At 45.1% G+C, this 15,852-nt stretch overlaps 1 pseudogene; it reads left to right on the plus strand.

Annotated features, from left to right (window-relative positions):
• The window catches only part of LOC137373265 (ral guanine nucleotide dissociation stimulator-like 1), a 71,401-nt pseudogene that overhangs the window by 52,455 nt on the left and 3,094 nt on the right, over positions 1 to 15,852 (plus strand).

Genomic DNA, 15,852 nt, shown 5'->3' on the forward strand with positions numbered 1-15,852 from the left:
CACCCTTCTTAAACAAAGGAACAACATTGGCTATTCTCCAGTCCTCTGGGACCTCACCTGTAGCCAATGAGGATGCAAAGATTTCTGTCAAGGCCCCAGCAATTTCTTCCCTTGCCTCCCTCAGTATTCTAGGGTAGATCCCATCAGGCCCTGGGGACTTATCTACCTTAATGCTTTGCAAGACACCCAACACCACCTCCTTTTTGATAATGAGGTGACTGAGACTATCTGCACTCCCTTCCCTAGGCTCATCATCCACCAAGTCCTTCTCCTTGGTGAATACTGATGCAAAGTACTCATTTAGCACCTCACCCATTTCCTCTGGCTCCACGCATAGATTCCCATCTCTGTCCTTGAGTGGGCCAACCCTTTCCCTGGTTACCCTCTTGCTCTTTATCTATGTATAAAAAGCTTTGGGATTTTCCTTAATCCTGTTTGCCAATGACTTTTCATGACCCCTTTTAGCCCTCCTAACTCCTTGCTTAAGTTCCTTCCTACTGTCTTTATATTTCTCAAGTGCTTCATCTGTTCCTAGCCTTCCAGCCCTTACAAATGCTTCCTTTTTCTTTTTGACTGGGCTCACAATATCCCATGTTATCCAAGCTTCCCGAAACTTGCCAAAGTTGTCTTTCTTCCTCACAGGAACATGCTGGTCCTGGATTCTAATCGATTGAAGATTGGCTAACACCCAGAAGGCAGTGAGTCGGGATCAATGGGTCTTTTTCAGGTTGGAAAGCAGTAACTAGTGGGGTGCCACAAGGATTGGTCCTAGGGCCTCAACTATTTACTATCTATATTAATGACTTAGAGGAAGGGACAGAGTGTAGTGTATCCAAATTTGCTGAAGAAACAAAAATAGCTGGGAAGACATGTTGTGATGAGGACATAAAGAATCTGCAAAGGAATATAGATAGGTTAAGTGAGTGGGCAAAAACTTGGCAGATGATGTTCAATGTGGGAAATTGTGAGGTAATTTACTTTGGTAGGAAGAATAAAAAGGCAGATTATTATTTTGATGGAGAAAGACTACAAAATACTGCAGTGCAGAGGGATTTGGGTGTTCCTGTGCATGAAACACAAAAGGTTAGCATGCAGGTGCAGCAAGTAATTAGGAAGGCAAATAGAATTTTGGCCTCTATTGCAAGGGGTTAGAGTTTAAAAATCGGGAAGTCTTGTTACAACTGTACAAGGTGTTGGTGAGACCACACCTGGAGTACTGTGTACCGTTTTAGTCCCCGTATTTAAGGAAGGATATACTAGCATTGGAGGCATTTCAGAAAAGGTTCACTAGGCTGATTCCTGGGATGAAGGGGTTGTCTTATCAAGAACGGCAAAACAGAGTAGGCCTTTATTCATTGGAGTTTAGAAGAATGAGAGGTGATCTTATAGAAGCATATAAGATTTTAAGGGGGCTTGACAGGGTAAATGTTGAGAAGATGTTTCCAATAGTGCGGGAATCTCGAACGAGGGGACATATTTACAGAATAACGGGGCACACATTTAAAACTGAGATGCAAAGGAATTTCTTCTCTCAGAGGGTGGTGAATCTCTGGAATTCTCTGCCTCAGAGTTGTGGAGGCTAGATCACAAAATGTATTTAAGGAGGGGGTAGATAGATTTTTGAAATCTTGGGGAGTTAAGAGTTAGGCGGAGCAGGCCCGGAAGAGGATTGAGGCCTGGAACAGATCAGCCATGATCTTATTGAATGGCGGGGCAGGCTTGAGGGACTGAATGGCCTACTCCTGCTCCTATTTCTTATGCTCTTATTCAGAACAAACAGCTGCTCAGTCCAAATATGGCTGCCAAGGGCTGTGAATTTGCAATGTCCCTATGGTCTGCAGAGGCAAAGCCAAGTGCGTAAAAACATCCAAATCTTTGAAAATCACCTATTCGAAAGAAATCCAAAAGAGGTCAATCAAACAAAAGCTGATTTCAATCAGTGGGCTGTGGAATGAGTATAAAATGGACATCAAAGTAGATTTATTCACAACTGTCCTTGAAGAGATCGCTGAGAAAAATGAAAATTCTCAGCAGAATATATCAAATACAATCCATCATGCAGAGGAGGGGATCATTTCAACTGAAGACCATGAGCGACAGAGAGCCATGCAGACCACCTTAGAGCTTCTGAAAGTTTACTTGCAGAAGCTCAACGTCAGTAACCTTGCGTCTGGAAATATTATGGGGACTCTAATTGGACGATTGATGCTGCGCTGTGCAGACAGTTCGCTACCTGTGTGACAGATGGCCCTGGTCTCTGTGGACACCATCCTGTCCATTCAGTTATAATCTGAAGGTGCTGATCTGGATCAGTAACAGGAGCAGCTAGAGGATCTGAACACACTCAGAGAACAGTTAGACAACAATGACCTTTCAGTCCTCTTGCAAAAATGCCATCAGATCGCAAAGGTAATTTCCAAGAATTTTCCCCATAACCAGCTGTGCAACTGCTCCTCATGGTCTTTAAAGGACTGTCTGACCAACACCCCAGCTGTTCCTTTGCAGCCGCTGTGCTCGTAAAAATCATCATTAAAGGTGAGGCAGTGATCCACGGGACCAAGTCTCAGAAATACACGCTGAGGGTTAAGTTGGAGTCAGTTCCGTATAAAGATGTAAAACGTTCAGTTCTATGTATTTTCACCATTTTGGCCTGGCACAATATCGCAGCAGTGTGTCCCATCTCCTCATCTCCTCCATCCCTTCGGAGAAATTTGTCAGAGACATGTGGAGATCAGTGGCCGAACACACAAAATGTGCAGTCAGGACTATCAAGGAGCTGGTGTACACACTTGGGAAAAGCACCTGCCCCATCAGTGGGACAGAAAAACGTATTCAACCGCTGTATCACTGGTTGCTGTCTGCGGGCTGTGTGAGATTATCACTAAGCCTGTGTTGGCAGAGGTGGTGAATACATTATTTCCACTGATATTCAGTATCCTAATTATGTCCTTAACCAGCTGCGTTAATATTTCTCTGCTCGATCATTCAGATACTGAATCGCAGCAGAGAGATTTCGCAGCCCTATTTCAAACATCATCAAGTTGGGATTTGTGTAAGAAGTGTGTACAGACACTAAAGGTCCTTCGAAGCAAAGCAACAAATGGGGACATCGTTGAAAACATGAATACAAATGGAGGATCGTGCAAAATGATGAAGCTGAGCCACTTCGACAAGGGGGTCGTTCTGTTGGCCACAGCAATGGCAGAACATGCTGGCTACAGTCTGCCTCATATTGTGAACCAATTGGCTTCTCACATCATGAGGCTCCAAGACTGTCAGACAGTTACAGTAATCACATTCTTTAGAGAACTGCTAATAGCTTCAGGGCAGCAGCTCACGGACACTGTGGTAAACGGTTTGATAAGGTATGTCTCTCCTGTTACCCAGTTGCTGTGTGTCTGAGCCCTGAGAAATATTAACTTTGGAGCTAAAAGACGGTCTTGGAGCGTGATGGACACAATGATTAGACTGTTGGGGAATGAGCAGAACTCGGAGTTGCTAACGCATGTGGTGCTGTCCTGCCTGAGTAAGAACATAATCCAGTCAATGGCAAACACCATTCAGCTCTTTGTGGATCCAAATCTTACCAGAATTCAGCCACTCTTCAGGGCAGAGTCTGAGAAAGTGCGGGTGGAAGTATTCAACGTGTTGGGGAACTTGACCAAGTGCGTAATTGGAGGGTCCACATCTTTCTTCTCCCAGCAGGTCCATTCCAACCTGGTGCACTTGTTGTTGCACTTGGATGGATTGAGGAGATCACCTGATCATGCAGTTTAACACTGTGGATGATCTTCCGACTTATTGGATCTGCGAAGGGTTCTTGTTTAATTGAAAGATATCTAGATGACCCCAACTGGAGTTACATGGACTCCCTCATGACGCATGTCATGCCAGTTGGCTCAAGAATTCCCAACGGGTGAATGTCTTCGCCATGGATTGTGAATCATTTTTCAACAATGACCAGGAGCAGCTCTGAGATCAGGCAAAGGCCTTTTCAACTTTCCTCCTGAGGCAGCCAGCATGTTACCGACTCAGCCGGTGGGCCACCTGGTGGAAGAACTTTTTTTTATTTCCAAAATATACTTTATTCATAAAAATCTGTAAAAATTACATTCCCAAACAGTTTAAAACAGCATCAAGTCAAAAAATACAGAGTGCAAAGGTGATCAGTTTCCTTCTATACAATTATGAGTTGCCTCACAACCCTTCCATTTCATTGTCATGCCATATACATTTTTACATTTACAGCACACAAAATGTTCCCAATACAGTTCGAGGGGTTTCCCATGGATCCAGCCCCTCAGTTCAGCTTGGTGGGGGGGACCTTACACTGTGGTCTTTCCCCATTGAGCCTTTGCTGTGGCTGCCCCAAGCTTTAGTGCGACCCTCAGCACGTAGTCCTGGACCTTGGAATGTGCCAGTCTGCAACATTCGGTCGTGGACAACCCTTTGCACTGGAAGACCAGCAAGTTTCGGGCAGACCAAAGGGCGTCTTTCACCAAATTGATAGTCCTCCAGCAGCAGTTGATGTTTGTCTCGGCATGCGTCCCTGGGAACAGCCCGTCGAGCACAGACTCCTGTGTTACAGAGCTGCTTGGGATGAACCTCGACAAAAACCACTGCATCTCTTTACACACCTGCTTTGCAAAGACACATTCCAGGAGGAGGTGGGCAACCGTCTCTTCCCCACCACAGCCACCGCGGGGACATTGTGCAGAGGGGGCGAGACTTCGGGCGTGTATGAAGGATCTGACGGGAGGGATCTTCTCACCACCAGCCAAGCTATATCTTGGTGCTTGTTTGAAAGTTCTGGTGATGAAAGAACTGCGCAATCAACTGCTGTTGTCGAGTCCCAGAATAAAGCCTAGAGAGAGACCCAGGCCCCGACCCTCCTCCAGCTCCTCCTCTTAACATCAAACTGATCCTCCACTCAACATGATTTCTACATTTGTAAATTATTGTAAATAAATAAATATTTTGTTGCAATAAGTATTCTGTTGTGCCATTGTAATTATTGGTGGATCTCCAAACAGTGCTGTTTCTCCTGATGAACTCACACAAACTCACGCACAGACACCACACATTGTAACACACGCCATTTTATTGCAAGTGACACCCTCACTCACGATCTTCCAAAAGGGCTCTGAAATATTGGGTTTTTTGACAGACATTGAAATACCTACCTTTCCTAGTCTGCTGCATTCTGTCCAGCCCCCGATGGATCATATGACCAGAAAGGCTTCAGCATGTACGTGAAGCCTCCTGCAGATACTGGAGGAACGGGCCACCGACTTGTCAGTATAAAATCCAGGACAAAGATTGCAGATATTGTAGTAACAGAAATATTAGATACGAAAAGCACAGTGAGAGAGGAAGTACCAGAGGGTCTGACATCCTTGAGGGTGGATAAATCACCAGGGCCAGATGGATTGCATTCCAAGTTGTTAAAGGAAGACAGGGAGGAAATAACGGATGCGCTGAGGATCATCTTCAAATCCTCACCGGATACGGGTGAGGTGCCACAGGATTGGAGGTCTGTGAATGTTATTACCACTATATAAAAAGGATGCGAGGGATAGGCCAAATAATTATAGGCTGGTCAGTGTGACCTCAGTGGTGGGTAAATTATTAGAATCAATTTTGAGGGATAGGATAAACTGCCACTGAGAAAGGCATGGATCAATCAGATATAGTCAGCATGGATTTGCTGAGGGAAGGTCATGTCTTGCTAACTTGATTCAGGTTTTGGAAGTAAAAAGGATAGATGTGGGTAATGCAGTGGATGTGGTCTACATGGGTTTTATTAAGGCATTTGACAAGGTCCCGCATGGCAGTCTTGTCAGAAAATGAAAGCTCATGGGATACAGGGGAATGTGGCAGGTTGGATCCAAAATTGGCTCAGTGAGAGGAAACAAAGGATAGTAGTCAACGGGTGTTTTTGCGAATGGAAAGTGGTTTCCAGTGGTGTTCCACAGGGCTCAGCGTTGGGACCATTGCTGTTTGCGGTATATATTAATGATTTGGACTTAAATGTGGGAGGCATGATTGGGAAATTTGCTGATGCACAAAAATTGGCCTTGTAGTTGATAGTGAAGAGGATAACTATTTTTTAATGAGTGATAGCCAAATCTGGATGCAAGTGCTTCTTGAAAATGACTTCATTTGTGCTTTATGACCAATTGCAGGCGTGGAAACCTGGACAGTCCAAACTGTGAAGAACATGGAAAACTAAGATCTCAAGAAATGAGCGGCGTATTCAGAAAGTAAGTTCGATCTAATGTGTGCCTAAATTATGCTTCATGCAGATTCCAACAATGTGAAAAGAAATTGTTGGACAGCGGGCAGTTCCTGTAAAGTTATGTAGGAACTTCTTTTCCACAAAAGCATCCCATAGTAGTGTGGCGAACACCATTCCAGACCATAACAATCACATTAAAGAAGCCGCTTGACTACCTCTCTAATATTTGCATTATTCCTCGAGATCAGAGAGGTCAAAGAAGAATTGTGTCAACGCAAAAGTCAAAAGTGATAAGTCACCAGGACAAGATCAGATTCATCCGAGGATACTAAAGGAAGTAAGGGTCGAAATTGCAGAGGCACTGGCCATAATCTTTCAGTCCCCCTTAGATACAGGGTGGTTATGGAGGACTAGAGAATTGCAAATGTTATACCTTATGTTCAGAGAAGGGTGTAAGGATATGCGCATCAACTACAGACCAGTTAGTTTAACCTCAGTGGTGGGAAAGCTTTTAGAAAAGAAGGTCTGTGGCAAAATTAACAGTCACTTGGACAAATGTTGATTCATTTAGGAAAGCCAGCACATGTTTAATCATGTTTGTCTTGAATTTTTTTGATGAGGTCAGGGGTTGATGAGTGTAACGTGGTCCATATGGTGTACATGGGTTTCAAAAAGATATTTGATAATGTTCCACATAACAAATTTGTTAGCAAAGTTGAAGGCCATGGAAGAAAAGGGACAGTGACAGCACGGATTTGAAGTTGGTTGAGTGACAGGAAACAGACAGTAGTGATGAATAGTTTTTTTCTGGACTAGAGGAAAATATATAGTGAGGTTCCCCAGGGATCCATATTGGGACATTGCTTTTCTTGATCTATATTAATGACTTTGACTTGGGTGTGCAGAGCACATTTTCAAAATTTGCACTTGGGACAAAACTTGGAAGTATTATGAACTCGAGGAGGATAATGATAGACTTCAAGAGGACACAGTCAAGCTGGTGGAATCAGTGGACTTGTGGCAGATGAAATTTAATGCAGCAAATCAGTTTTGGTAGCAAGTGTTTTCTTTTGCACAACCATCCTGCAGCCTCATGAATTCAATGATTTGCATTCTGCACGGTTCTATAACACCTCTAGATAACACCCTGTAGCTAGCTGGTAAATTGTATCTTTGCAGCAAGGCAAGCCAGTTATAGTCAGCCGCTTTAACTCCATCTCCCTTCAACCACCCCTCCCCCAATAAAGGAGACGCTCAGCATGGTAAACCACTTCATCTGGTGGTTTGGGAAAGAAATGAAAAAAGCATACACATTGAACTCCTCCTTTTCCACCTCTTTTCATTCTTTCCATTCTTTGCTTTTCTGTGCTCTGGATGTTGGTGGAATTGTTTGCCAGTTTATGTGCTTCAAGAATGGTTAATTGGGGTCGCTGTTCAAAACTCAGTTAGGGCACACAAGAATTTTCACCACTGCTCAGCTGATAACTTTTTGGCCATAGCAATTACATTAAAGGAGATGATTGATTGCCTCTCTAATATTTGCCCTACATTCCTGGAGATTAGAGAGGTTTTTATCATACAAATTGTATCAACACAAACATCCAAAACTCTTCAGTGGAAAATTGCTCCTCCTTCAATATCAAGCTCTTGATTTTTTTTTACCTTAGATTGACATTGCTGGACTCCGCAGTCAGGGTAAAATATTGAAGAATTGGGCTCCTCTCCTCCTTCCCCCTCTCTTTATGCCCCACTCCACCACTCAATCTCACTATGAGGTCTAGCAAACTTCCTTTCAAAGTTTGAAGAAAAATGTAAATCATCATCTAGGTGCAGTCATACATCTGGAGCGTGACCTGTTCTTGGTAGACATTCAACTCTGTGTTGCTATTGAATGTTTTGCATTGTGTCACAATCTAACTTGCCCAGCTGACTCCTGAATTCATGGCTTCAAGTACATCCCCCAAGTGGTTATTATTCATGTCAAATCCTGATAGATAAATGCTTTCAAGAGCAGGCAGTTTCACATCCATGCAATTCTGCGGAAGCCATCAAAGATAAACAGGAACCCTAGTTAAGTTTATCCCCCCACCCAGATGCTGAGGTCATTTTACTGCTCTGGATCAAACATGTTAACTCAGGAGAGATATGGGATGAAACCCAGGATTATTCTGCTTTGTGCTGCTCTTTAACTAAACTCGGAGCTCGAAGTGGGGAAGCAAAGATAAAGCATCAAAACAGCTTTTCAACAAAACATCCCATAATTGCTAATGTGAAATTAAGCTCGGTGAAATTGGGGGCTGTGCATTATAAGAAATGCTTGCTAAACTGGTGCACTACATCAAACAATACATTGAGTTGTGTCCGCAATAAGGATTGTGTCGTAGTGGTCATAAAGAGCTTGAGTATTTTTTAAAGAGATAAGGGAGTTGACCCCTCACCCACTTTAGATGAGCAAAGCTAGTCCGTTAGACTACATTAGTCCTAATTAACATTACAAGGTACCTGTCTCTTGTACTGGGAGGTATGTAGTGATGAAGTACATACAGGGGCCAAAATACCACCATTTCCTAATTGAGGAAAGTCTAATTCATGTTAAAATACTGTGCTAGTTGGACATGTTGTTTGGCAAATTAACATCCACTTTAATCCAAGTTTCATGGGTGGAGGGAGGTTTGAAGCTGCTGTTTTTGTTTTAAACAGCAGAGTGGTTTTCAACATGTGAATATTGTGTTTATTCAAACAAATCTCAACAGCAACAACAACTGGTATTTATGTAGTTTCTTTAATGTAGTAAAACGTTCTAAGAAGCTTCAGAGGAGCATTATTTAACAAAGTTTGGCACCGAGCAACAGTAGGTTGCATTAGAGTAGATGCCCAAAAGCACAGTCAAAGAGGTAGGTTTTAAGGAGAGTCTTAAAGGAGGAGAGCAAGGCAGAGATTTAGAGGGGAATTTTATCGTGGCGGCGGAGGTCACGATGTCCAGAAAAATGGATGATGTGATCCCCACGTTGTCTCTGCTTCAGAAGGCTCACTGAATGTAGTGTCAATCAGGCACATACATGGACAGTGGCGGGATTTCTACAGGAGCAAGGACCTTGTCATTGAAAATCTCACATTGGAGAGCTGCCAGCCAATCAGATGCCAGAAACTGCAGCACCACTGTGGAGACCAAGGAGGGTCGCTGGACCCAGGCCACAGGTAGGTCAGAGTGGGAGGCGGGGCGGGGGGGGGGGGGGGGGGGGGGTGGGTGGAGAGTCGGGTTGGTAGCAAGGGCTTGGGAGAGGGGGATGGTTGGCTCTCAGCACACCCCACTCCCCCGCCCTTTCCCGATGTAGTGTCCCTTGTATAGGCACTAAGTGCCTTTACACTCCAGATCACGGTTTGCTATGTCGTGCTTCTCATGCAGCAACAGGGTCGCCTGTCGCATGGCCAATTGCGGCTGCAACGGGAAGAGACCCTTAACTGGGGGTTAACTGCCCAGTTAAGGGCCTCAATTGGTGGCGGTGGCAGGGGGGGGCGGTGGTGAGGGAGGCTGTTCATAGGCCTTCTTGCCCTGGACTAAATTTTGACAGAGGCGGGATGGTAGCGGCAACCCCTGCCCCGCCACCATCACAGCATATTTTATGTTCTCCCCACCTCCAAACCTGCCGCAGGGTAGATCATAAAATTCCCCCCTTCGGGTGGAGTTTCCAGAGCTCAGGGTCTTGGCATCTGAAGGCCCGGCCGCCATTGGTGAAACAATTAAAATCAGAGATGCTCAAGAGGCCACAATCGGAGGAAAGTAAGCAAAGTGCATCCATGCATAATTAACCTGAACTCCAGAATACTACAATTACACTATCCAAGATTGCACTTTCTCCAGTTCGATCACATCCTTACACTTTCTCCAGTGCCACCACCATCCAAGAGTACTTTCAGTGTCTACTTAAGAAGTGATGGTTTCAGAGACTGAAAGAATGATAATGAATCATGAAAGTAAATAATATAGTACAGTGCAGCTGATTAGAGATTTCAGATGACTCCGTAGGGATATAATTTTGTTGATGTGTAATGTGGGAAAATGTGGATTTGTCCACATTGGCAGGTCGAATAGAAATGCAGTATTATTATTATTTAAATGGAGAGACTGCAGAACTCTGTGGTACAGTAGGATCTGTCTATCCTGGTAGATGATTCACAAAAAGTATGCACGTTGAGCAAGTGATCAGGAAGTAAAATGGAATGTTGTCATTTATTGCAAGGGGAATGGAATATAAATGTCAGGAAGTTTTGCTACAGTTGTACAGGGCATTGGTGAGATCACACCGAGGGTACTGCGTAACATTTTGGTCCCCTTACTTAAGAAAGGATAAAACTGCATTCGAAGCAGTTCAGAGAAGGTTCACGCGACTGATTTCTGGGATGAAGTGGTTCTCTTATGAGGAAAAGTTGGACAGTTTGGCACTGTATCCATTGAAGTTTCAAAGTTTGAGTATTTTATTGAAACATATAAGATCTTGAGGGGACTTGACAGGAGGGATGCTGAAAGGATGTTTCCCCTTATGAGAGTGACCAGAACTAGGGGAAACAGTTTAAAAATTAGGTGTCTCCCATTTAAGACGGAGATGAGAAATCTTCCCCAGAGAGCAGTGGAGGCAGGGTCATTGAATATTTGTAAGGCAGAGTTAGATAGATTCTTGATTAACTCGGAGAGTTAAGACCAAAATCAGATCAGTCATGATCTTATCAAATGTGGAGCAAGCTCAAGGGGCCAAATCGCCTACTCCTGCTCCTAATTCAGATGTTTGTATGTATACATTGGAGATAGAGACTTCAGTTCTGTGGGACTACAGAAGAGTGCTTTGGGCCAAGTTTTCTAGACAGTACAGATTAAATTCTATGCATTGTGAGTCAGCGGAGTAGAGCCTCTTTAACTCAGTAATTTATTTCCACCTGAGATTTTGTTAATGGGGTATCCTCTCGTAGTGGCGATCTTTTGAACTGATTTTTCTTTTTAAACTTTTTCTGCAATGTCACTGGTTGAGTGTTTATTCAAGTCTATGTAACGTGTCCTCCTAAGCAGTATGAAAATGGTTAAGGAAGAGAGGCTTCCTTGACATAACAAATGAACTTTGGCTTCTTCTTCAGGTCATGTTTCCACTGTGTTTCAACCTAGAGATGCTGTTTTCTTTAACAAACATAACTACCACCCCCACCCCCAAACAAAATTAAAAATTTCCTTGGCCTTGCCCTTCTATTTCTGCAGCCTCCTCAAGCCCAATACTGGAATTTCTGTGTTCCTCCAATTCTACCCTTTTGTGCATCGACTGATGTTTGCAAAAATTATAGTACTTCATTTCCTAAGCTGTATGTTTTTACAGCCAATATGATTCAGCACCCTTAAAAATATGGCCCATCAAGGTTTTGGAACTGATGTAAAATAGCTTTTATCCCTGGATTTAACTATGCCAACTGACTTGAATGTTGTTGCACTGAAGTCAGATGATGTAAAGACAGTCCCTCCAGTACAAAATATTTCTACGAATATAAGGCTTTTACTGCATGACACTGCAGTCTACTGCAACCTGACCACCCACACCCCACCACACCCCCTGCCAGCTAGTTTAGTCGGAATGGAATCGGTTGTCTCCACAGAGCCCATGTTGGTCAACAGAATATGGAATTGCTGTGCAATAAGATTAGATTTGTTATATGTGCAGCTTTTAAAATGCATGTTCATCTATACCCAGTATTGGCAAGGGTCTGTAGAAGTGAAACCATGTGTTGCTGGAACAGCACTGTCAGTCTCACTAAGTCTCAATTGTTGTGTGAAAAAAATTTTGCTTTTGGAGCTTATTCTTGGCAAAATATAAAGTTCCTGTAACATACCCCCTCCATAAACTTCATCTCATCTAGAACTCTGTCCATATCCTAATTTGCATCAAGTCCCATCACTCCTGTGTTCACCGACCTACATTGTCTCCTGGTCTCCACCAACTCTGGCCTGTTGTGCATCTCCCACTTCCTTTGCCCCACCATTAGTATGGTCTTCAGCTGTCTAGGCCATAAGCTTAAAAATCCACCCCACAAACATCTCCACCTCTCTCCTTTAAGAAGCTCATGAAAAATCAATCTCTGGCCAAGCTTTTGGTCACCTATTATAATATCTTCATCTTTGTCTTGGTATCAGGTTTCGTGTGATTAACCTCCTGTGACGTGCCATGGGATGTTTTATTGTGTTAAAGGTTTGGGTTTCAATATTGTAATAGCTTCACTGTACAACTGATCGCTTGTTCTGCTTATTTTTTATGACAAGACCAATTAAACTGCCTAGTAAGTAATGCTATATGGTCACCAGTACTAAACAGGGAGCTGAAAGTGAGTGAGTGGCAAGCTGACTATATTGGAGCATCTCATTAGATATCCTTAACTATACCTGACTGTCCTCTATTATAGGAGTGTCCTTGAAGGTCGAGGCCAACGGAGCCATCATCCATCCCCCTCCAGCTTCGCAATTGGAGAAAGTTGAGGCTTCCTGATCTATGCGGGGCAGCCGGAGTTTGTCACACCTGTGGCAAATCTGGTCACATGGCAACCAAAGCACAGTCGTCTGCAAGAACTGCAAGAAGGAAGGCCATCAGACCAAGGACTGTAAACAGAATAAGTGCAGCAACCTGTGCTCTGGGGCAGGTCAGCTCTACAAAACCTGCCCCAAACATTGCCTCAGTTATGCTCAGGCGGCAAGGTCCAAGGAAAGGCCGGGAGAAGGAACAGTGAATACGTCTGGTGCTGGGAAGGAGACAAGCAATCCTCTCCACAGTGAGGAAAGTCTACCTGAGAAGGAGAAGAAAGGGGAGGCAGCTGCAAGCAGCGACCCAACACCTACCCCGTGCCCGGAAGCCGGGCAGACAGAATCAATAGAGGAGGAGGCAGCAGATGGACAAACTGGTCAGTGGCAAATGGTACAAAGGAAAACCACAAAGAAGAAACCTCCAAAAAAGGAAAAGGCCAGCACCCAAACCAGTGACAAGAGGAGGTTACCGTCTGAGACAGACTATGGCAGCTCCCCCGCATTGGACGAGGAAGGGCTGGAACGATGGCACCTGCAAAAGAAACGGCAGAACTCAAAGCAGCTGGAAGATAAAGCCCCCCAGCTCCAGGGTACTGGAAGCTGTGATGGGCCCAGTGTGCCCCAAACCCAGCGAGATGCCCAGCGCATCCAAGCTCCGGGACACCGAGAGCAATGAAGCATCTGGCGCACTGCAGCTCCAGGAAGCCAGGAGCAGCAATGTCTTCGAGGAGGAACGGAGGGGAAAAACACCAACAGCAGAGGACAGCCCAAGCCTTGCTGCCTAGAAGACCCCCCGTTGACACCCCAGCGGAACAAGACCCCCCCCCCCCCCACAATGTGTAACCAGGAGGGGTTTCTGAGCCCGACAAATGTGAAACAGCTTGTGTACACTATTGGTATGCAGGAACATACCCAAGGACAAGGACTAACAAGGACACCTGGTGTGGGAAGCAACACACAACTTTAAAATGGATATAAAGATTGCTTTGATTAACCTCGCCAAGGTCAAAGCTGACCTGCTGTTTCTGCGGGAGTATGGAATACCGCACCTCGGCACCTAGAGGCAATGGTCGCGATAGTGGTCACAAGGGTCATCAATCTGGTCGGGGGAAATGATTCCCATTCCTCTGGCCTTAGTATTCTGCTGTGGGGAAGCAACTTCATCATCTCCGAAGTTAAGGAGGTGGTGGGCAGTCGACTCCTCGTAGCAGATGTAATGTACAATACTGCTCTGCTCTGGGTGGTCAACGTTTACACCCTGGCTCAATGCAGCGAGCGGCTGACCATTTTCCACCAGCTCCCACTGCTGCTGACAACATCCAGACTGGTCATTCTAGGTGGTGGCTTCAACTGCATTATTAACGCAGCTGGAAGATCCAGCAAGGACCACAGCAAATTGGACGCTACGTCTAGATTCCTAATGGAAACAGTAAAAGAAGCCAAGCTGCACCACATCTTTAGCAACTCTGCAGATGGAGTGCAGCGTAGATACACCTGGTCAAGACTGGACGGGTCTGCCTGTTCCAGAATTGACTTCCTGTTTGTGTCCCGTGCTTTCATGGTCAGATCCACCAACGTCAAGCCTGTGTTCTTCTCTGACCACTGCCTCTTACTGGCCGACTGTCACTTACAAGACGACCAGCAGGCTAGCAGGGGAACATGGAAGCTCAATGTTATACTGCTCACCCCAGAAAATGTTGAGGAACTCAAAAGGAATTACAAACGTTGGACAACCATGAAACCCCTCTTTGAGTCTCCAGTGCATTGGCGGGAGGCGATCTAGGAGAATATCAAGAAGTTCTTTACCTTCAAAGGTGTTCAGAAAACGAGAGACACACAGAGGGAAATGTCCTGACTCCAAAAAAGAATGCAAAATCTGCTGTGGCTGCAGTCGATGGGGGTTGAGGTCAAGGAGGATCTCCAAGAGGTGAAGAGCCGGCAGGCCTCGCTCTTTGCCACGGAGGCTCCAAGATCATCTTCCGGTCCAGAGTCCGTTCCGTTCAGCAGGATGAGACGTGCTTGCGTTTTTTTCTTCCAAAAGGTACAGAGAGCTCTGTGATCAGCAGCCTGAAAGAAGAGAATGGCTCGGTAACATCTTCGCAGTCTGACATACAAAGAATTAGCAAATCCTTTTCTGCTGGGCTGTATGACGTGAAGCCCGGGGACAGCACGGCCTCCCAGTCATCTATCATGGAGGTCTTAGATGTCAGTATGCGGGAGAGCCTGGACAAACTGGCAAAGGCCATCAGGTCCTTCGAGACGAGTAAAACTCCCAGAAGCGACGGCTTACCGGTTGAGTTGTATTCGGCTCTGTGGGACTGGATCGGCCCAGACCTGCTGGAAGTATACAAGAGTATGCTTCTGACCAGCAGCATGTCAGAATCCATGAGGAAAGGCATTATCACCCTCATTAACAAGTGGAAGGGGTAGAGGCGGAGATCAGAAATTGGCGGCTCATCTCACTGCTGAATGGTGACTGCAAGATCCTGTCCAAAGTCATCATCAGTCGGGTCAAGTCTGCTCTGGAGTTGGTGATCCATCCTGACCAGACCTGTACTGTACCTGGCAGGAAGATCTCTGATAGTCTCCTGCTACTCAGGGATACGATTGCCTATGTACAGGACAGGAGGGTGGACACCTGCCTTATCAGCTTGGACCAGGAGAAGGCGTTTAACAGGATATTGCACACATACATGATGGACGTGCTCTCCAAAATGGGGCTTGGGGAGGGAATCCGCAATTAGATCAAACTGCTCTACACAAACATCAGTAGTGCAGTCTCAATCAATGGGTGGGAATCAGAAAGTTTTCCCGATCCAATCTGGAGTCAGGCAGGGCTGTCCTCTCTCCTCTGTCTTCTTTGTTTGCTGTATAGAACCCTTTTCTGAGTCCATTAGGAAGGATGTGGGCATTAGAGGAATGACAATCCCAGGCAGCGGAGGCACTCGGGTCAAAACCTCCCTGTACATGGACGACGTTGCTGTCTTCTGCTCGGATCCACTGTCCGTTCGCAGATTAATGAGCATCTGTGTCCAGTTCGAACTGGTCTCGGGAGTCAAAGTAA

The sequence above is a fragment of the Heterodontus francisci genome, chromosome 8, assembly GCF_036365525.1.
Source record: "Heterodontus francisci isolate sHetFra1 chromosome 8, sHetFra1.hap1, whole genome shotgun sequence".
In the NCBI taxonomy this organism is placed as follows: domain Eukaryota; kingdom Metazoa; phylum Chordata; class Chondrichthyes; order Heterodontiformes; family Heterodontidae; genus Heterodontus; species Heterodontus francisci.